At 36.1% G+C, this 7409-nt stretch overlaps 1 long non-coding RNA gene across 1 annotated transcript; it reads left to right on the top strand.

The window, feature by feature from the left end:
* The first annotated feature begins 1538 nt into the window (after positions 1-1538).
* LOC140760491 (uncharacterized) lies at positions 1539-7205 on the top strand. Its single transcript, XR_012104392.1, has 3 exons — positions 1539-1763; positions 4673-4745; positions 6886-7205. It is a non-coding gene; the product is annotated as an uncharacterized lncRNA (long non-coding RNA).
* The last annotated feature ends 204 nt before the right edge of the window (positions 7206-7409 follow it).

Raw genomic sequence — 7409 nt, forward strand, 5'->3', positions numbered from 1 at the left:
TTCAATATGACCCCGCGGTGTATGCTCTCCACTCTTAAAGTAGTGCGATCTCCGATCATCATATCGAAGCCTGAGAATGACTTCGATGTCAACATAATCATCTGAACCATCTACTCATCTAAGAAATTATAAGTCTTTTGACGTCGATGAGTATCTGCACAGTATGCTTCTTCATGGTGACATCAACCCAAAGAGTGTTTGATGCAATGAAACCGATATAAGCGGGCAAGCAAATCTTGACATGGACTTTCTCACGGTTCTTCAATGACTCCTAAATAGTAGACTTTTCAACTATATCATCTTTCGCTAGTTCACCATCTTCATCTTCTTCTATTTCTCCCTACAACATTATTTAGCCCGCAGATCAAGCGCATTTGTGACCTAGTGTGTATCTTTCATCACGGTAGAAGCACAACTCTTTTGTCATTTGTTCCTACACCTAGTCTAGCGTTAGTAGACAAATAAGGGCCCTTAGAGGTCCTTCAACCTCTGTAAAAGCCTCGGTGGTGGATGAGTGTTGCTGCGGTTGACCAAAGTGGATTCCTCGCCCCCATTACTATCCATCCACTCCTCGTCATGTTCCAAAGTTACCTCATCTTTTCCTCCGTCATTTGGTCTATAGAAAAAGCTTCCAATAATATTTGCGATCGGGTAGCTTTCACCTTTCCTTGGGTACACTCAAGCATGGCGTGCGATAACCATAGCTCTTAGATACGGTTGTCAATGCGCCAAGTCCCCATACTCTTCCTAAATTTCAATATCTTCAACCAACGACTCAAGTTGAGGTCGGTGGAGACGTCCTACCGCTAGGGTGGGCAATAATGGTTCCTTTGGCGGTGATGTACACCGAAAAAAAAAATCCTCCATCACATTTTAGAGGAGATGGAGGGGTCTAGTTGCAAAGAGGGGGCTATGCTACCAAAGGGTGCCATCACAAGTTGACAACAACTTGAGTCAATCCCTCATTGGAAGCTTGTAGTATTACTCTCTGCGATTCCATCAAAGTGGCCACCATTTGGATCAAATCTGAATGTTTCGACATAGTAGAAGATGACATGGTCGTTGATGAGTTAGGGATTATATCAATCTCCTTGAAGGTCATCGATTCCACTATTGCCGAAATGCCTCCGTGTGGGTGTATTATCATGAATCTAGTGGTAACATTTCGTCCGAGAAATGATGACTCTAATATTAAATAATATATTTTTAGCTAAGGTGAGTTTAAAAGGTAGATGGATAATGATGACGATGTTAGCAATGGTGTGAGAGAAGATGAAGATGTTAATTGAATAGGTGGATTTGAGATTTAGAGGGGAAGAGGAGAGGAATGGCCGGCCCTAAGAGACTAAAAGGTTCGAGAGTTGAACTTCTAAAAAATAATTATGACTTATTAATGTCTAGTAAAAGTAAAAGTGTTTATTAAAAATGAGTAATTATTATAATTATACATGACATAAAAAGGTTCAAAGTAAAAAAAAGTGGAATGAGAAAAATTAGTAGTTTTAGAAAGAAAGTAGAAAACTCATTTTCTTCTCCACTTTCTTTATCCAAATACAATAAAGTAAAAAAACTTTCAAAAAAAATAGTGGAATTCTTTCTCTACTATCCATCAATCAAAATAATAATAGTCCTAGAAAAAGAAAAATTAATAGAGGGTTTCGTTATAAAATTCTGAAAGACCGGGAATCGATCCTCTCCTCTCCCTCTCTCCCTCTCTCCCTCTCTCGATCCTTTCTCTCGAGCGGCGGCAAGCGACACGGCAGGTGCCTTCCCTTTCTTCTTCTCTTTCTTCTTCTTTTTCTTCTTCTCTGTTCCACTGACTCTTTTCTGACTTTCTTCTCTTTCCACCAATGGGTTTTTCGCTCCTCTGTTTCTTCATTCTCTTATGGTTCTTCTCTTTCTTCCCTGCAGCAGTTGGTGTTTATTCTAATTCCTACATGCATTAGACTGTTTGATGGTCCAAGTTCTGCCACGTTTTCTTTCATCATGTATTCATGTTGAATATTCTTTTAATTCTCTCTGTTAATTTAATACATAGTTCATATTTGTGGTCACTAGTCACTGGTCTAGTAGTGAAAATTGTGATCATGTTATTTTGTATTTTGATGTAGTTCATCATGAAAAATATATATGATTATTTTTATTTTTTATAGATTAAAAATGCTAGACTGGCTTCCCGCATAGGGGCTACACGGTGGGATGACGGCCTGCAACTCGCAGCCACCTTTCAAAACATTGGAAAAAAAAATCTAATAGAATCAAAGCTAAGTGATAATGGAATTTATCTAATAGTAGTAAATCTAGGTTTGCCTTTTCCAATTATCTTCCTTTTGATTGTTGATCTCTTCTTAGAAGCTTCAATGGTTTTTTCTTCTCTTAAGATCTCTCAAAGTTCTTTTAGCCTTTTCTCATTCCTCCTTCATAAAAGCCTTGAGAGGGTATTGCACGGCACCACTCTTAGTAGTGATTCGCTACTCATTGACCTCGTCGTTGAGTTTTCCATTGCCGTCGACCTCGTCATTTGCCTGTTGTTCTCTTGCTAGAGCTCATCGATAAAGGCGGTGCTCGCATCCGATGCCGATATCCTAGCTCGAGGAGGAAGAAGTACTCGGGCAGGTAAGGTGTGAGTCGAATAAAAACTTGAGGTGTGGATGGGCAACAACGAGGTTGGCGGCGAACGATGACGACGAGGTTGAAGAGTGAAGGTGAGTAGTCTCCCTTCTTTTTTTTCTCTCCCTCTTTTGCGGCATGTGTCGTGTTGTGCCCGTGTCATGGCTATCCTTGGTTTCACTTCCATAAGATGATCAAGGACCTTTATCTAATAGTACCGATTGAAGTTGCTAGAGAAGATTTCAAAAGCTTATAAATGTAATATTCATCATCAGCGAGCAATTTTAGTATATGTGACATGAGAAAGGAAGATGCAAGTCTTCTTAGTTCTTTTAGGTGGGAAGTAATTTAATTAAGCATGGAAGCAAACGTTCTTTACCTCTCTTTTTAGGCCATCTGCTTATTTTAGAGAGTTATTAGCATTCGTTAGTGTAATCTAGTGTTGTTACTGTTCCATGAGGAAATAATTCTCCAATCATGTTCAGCTCTATTTTCCAATGTGTTCTTTTACATTGTTTTTTATCTTCTTATTTGTCAGTTATACCCTAGATGAGTTTTAGATCCAAAATATTGTTGATTAACTGTGCTCATGATATCACACTTGTAGATTATTTTCTATCTACTTTTTCTTGCATCAGATCACTCTTTTAGATTCTTATATATATACTTTTTACTTGCATTCCACTCCTTTTTTATTATTTTTAATTTTTGTTGACCCAAATAAGCTTGGAGGAGACCATGACTTAATCAGGATGGGCAGAATTAACTCCAGAATTTATGTATTGTAATGACCACTTAAGATTTATGTCACTCTGGTTACAGTGATATCTCTTGGTAATGAGATAGTACTAGAACTTAGGAGTTCTCTTAATTAGCAGATTGCTATTATTATTAACTGATCATTATCAATATCTCGCAACTACTTTATATTATGAAGATATAAGAACATTTCGATTTAAGGAACTTTCTGGTTTATTTAGAAGTCTATGATTCTTCTCCTAGCATGGTTAATCTGTGAATTTACCCCAATCTAAGCTATACATATATATAGGATATGATTAAGGGAACTGAGTGCATTAACAAAATCATATATGTTCCTTTATTAGTGTCTTCACTTCTTCTAGTAGAAGATTAACCATGGTGTTGGCTTGTTATGTCTAGTAGAAGATTAACCTGAAACATTTTTTCAACCTTTTAAGTTCGAAGAAATAAGATTAAGAGAAATGATTTGGGGTGATTTGGAGAATCTAATAGTATTGCTGAAGAAAGTGGAAATATGAATTTGGCTCTATCATTTTAGCAGCAACCAATGGTAGTACTAAATTTTGTTTAGTGCAACATATCTATCTATAAATAGAGGCGCAAAGAGATTTGCTGAAGAAAAGATTCCAGCACAAGGAGAGATTAAGCGGATTCCAAGATTGATTGACTTTGGCTTAGGATGTAATACAACTATTAGGGTGTCATGATCTCTTTGCTTCAAGAATTTTCAGAGATACCTCGAGGTGAATTTGATTTGTTCTTGATCTGTTTAAGATATTTTGTGAGTCCCTTAAACATATGTAGATTGGTTTGGCATGATTTGTTTGGCACGATTTATTTGATACATCTAATTTTAATTGTGACATTGGTCTTAATCTTTTATTTATATAGCTATTTTAAACTCACCTCAACTCTTTATAAGATCCTAATTGTAAGATAATTTCTATCTTTGTTGCATTTCATATCTGTATTATAAGGGGACATCACCTTCCTCATAGTTTCACTTTCCGGATCAAAGAAGGTTTGATTTTGAAAGAGTAGAGAGAGAGAGAGAGAGAGAGGATGAATTGGATCAGCCGTAAGATCCATCTCTACAACGTCACCATGGGACTCTACATGCTTGATTGGTGGGAGCGCTACCTTTTCAGTATCCTTCTCTCTCTCTCTCATTTACTTTTCCTTTTCTATTAATTTTTTCTGTGGTTTTCTCCTAATTATTGCACAGTGTTCGGATAAAGTATAGTAGAGGAGATCCTATTTGACTGATTGATTGATGCGTGATTCACCTTAATTTGAGTAGATATATTGATCCTCGTGCTGCTCTGGTTCATCTTCTACAATGGATCGAGATCGGCAACTGAGTTCTACAGCAGGTGATCCATTTTTATCCTCTGTTGCATTGCGTTTCCCCTCTTTTTGAGGAATTTTAAATCTAATATAAAGCAAGTTATACCTATAGTTACCATAAGAGGCCAGGAATTGTAGAAGAATCTTATACAGCTTGAAGGGTATCAAGGATTAGACTCTTAAAACCAATTTACTCACAAGGAGATGAATCTATAGGAGTCACAAGAAATGACGGTGAGAAGTAAGAAACCAGTTTTAACTTTTTGACTCTCAAAAAGCATGGAGCAAAGAATAAAAAGAAGAAATGACCTCACTAGGCAACCATTTCATGCATTGTCTAGTTCTGAAATTTGAGCCATATTTGAAACTCTTATAAGATGGGATTGAGTGCTTTGAGGCTTTTTAAACGGGTCCTCTAGTTAGAGTAGCATTATGATCATATAGCAGCATCCTAGTACACTGCATTGGAAAAGGTTAATTTGCCACCCAATTTGTACCTATGAAGTACGGATACGGGTATGAGATATGGATACGATACAAATACGAGGATACAGCAAATTCTCAAAAATAGGATATGATACATCTAGGATATAACAATATATATATATATATATATATTATACTAAAAAATTATATTCTAATGACAATCTATACATAATATGGCATTCAATATTTCAATATATTTCTTGTCTATATAACCATTCAATAGCATAAATGAGAGTAGTAGATATCAAAGATAATTAGACAGAATACATTAACATTCAACGATTAATGCACCAAAATAAGAGTAGTAGGTATCATTGCATTCAACATAAGCAACTCATAGGCTCATAGCACTAAGGTTTTATAAAATACATCCAACAATGTAGAAAAATTGAGAAGAAAATCTACACAGTTTCAAAGAAAAATTTGTAGAGAACAAGGGAGAAAAAATTGAGAAAAGAATAGGAAAAGAAAAGAAAAAAAAAAGTAAGAAACGGAATTGAACAGATATTGAGAAGTGGAAGTGGAAGAAATCAGATGAAGAAAATTTAAAGAAGAAACTAAAAAGAAATTAAGGAAAAGAAAAAGACAATCAGAGGGAGAAGAAATAAAGGGTGAGAGAGAGAGATTGGAAGATCGGTGTGAGATAGAAATACCGACGTTGGCAGCTCGTTGCTGTCAAGTGTCGAGAGAGGGAGGAGAATCGCATCGTCGTCAACTCGTTTGTCAAGAGAGAGAGGGAGAATGGCGTCGTCGTTGTTGAGTGTCGATAGAGGAGGAGAACGAAGGGTGTAGGCTAGGGCACAAATCAATTGGAGAGAAGAGGAGAACAAAGGGAAGAGGCAGATAATGGGTTAACGGTAAGTTTAATGGTTTTATAAAATTAAACCCGCATGATTACTTAATAAGCCCAAAATATATCTAAAACATATTCCTACCATATCCAGCTGTATCCCACGTATCCGAAAATTAAAATTAATTATTTTAATTTCAAATACTTCTGGAATATATATCTGGGCCATATCCGGCCCTTATCCATATCCAATATGTATTGGATACGGATATCTTCCCCAATTTGGGGTGTCCATACTTCCTAGATTTGTACATATAGGAATTGAATAGACTCAAGTCTTCCGATAAAAAGGCCTATTAGGAATCTGAACTTTTGTGTTAAAATGCAATTCTACCATAAAATTTAAGCTTGTGTTACCGAGTTGGCCACATATCTACTGACACCAAATGATTACAAATACGGAAGGCTAAGTTAGGATATCTTATTGATGGAATGACTGCTTTTTGATTTGTCATGTACCTTGCACATTGATGGGAGCAAAGTAAAATACCATGTGCTCCTCTAGAAAAAGTTATTGCATTGTGCATCTATAGGAGTAATTTTAAATTGGAGGGTTTGTCCATCCTTGTTCAGAATTTATATTTTTAGGTTAAGATAGATCCATTATTCTCCAGTCTCCTGGACTTCTAGTTCGTTTCTCACAACATCAGTCACTCAATTGTTGAAATTTGACTTGCTGATGATGTGTCATTTTTCCGTAGAATCATTTGTTATTGCTGCAGTTCTTTTCTTTAGCCATACTGCTTTGTTATTTTCCTTGTAATGATTTTCTTCTTTTGTCTCCCTTTAAATTTTAATAAACATTTCTGTAATGGATGGTTCCTTTACAGCTATCTAAAGCCAAAACTCTTGGTTGATGGAAAATTTGTGGTCTGAGAATATGTCATCCTGGGAAGACGATGGAAAGAGAATGATAATCTAATGCAAGTATACCGAGGTGTTGGTGTACTAACTTCATGTTATTGTGTATGAGAGTATTTAAGCAAGTTTTAGACATCTGAAGAGGAATTACCAGAATGTTTCTGAAACACTTTTTTCACAGTTTTGTGGTTAGTTTGTCTGCTATAATGAATATGTGCAATGCACATGGTGAATAATTGAATAGGACTTTGCAGACCAAAATTAAAGATGAGCTGAATAATGTTTTTGAGTTGTCTGAGTTTGGCTTTGTTATATCCTAGCATGATTTTCGTAAGCTTTTTAACTACTGGAATAAACTATTTTTGAGCTCAGTCTAAATATTTACATATTATGGTTAACCAGGGTCTATTAAGTATTTAGTTTTTACTTATTTTCTGACGTAAGCCTCATGCAATTTTCGCTTGGCTTGTGTCTTCTTTTCACTTGGCTTGTG

The sequence above is a fragment of the Typha angustifolia genome, chromosome 5, assembly GCF_048772165.1.
Source record: "Typha angustifolia cultivar Huaian chromosome 5, ASM4877216v1, whole genome shotgun sequence".
Taxonomy (NCBI): Eukaryota; Viridiplantae; Streptophyta; class Magnoliopsida; order Poales; family Typhaceae; genus Typha; species Typha angustifolia.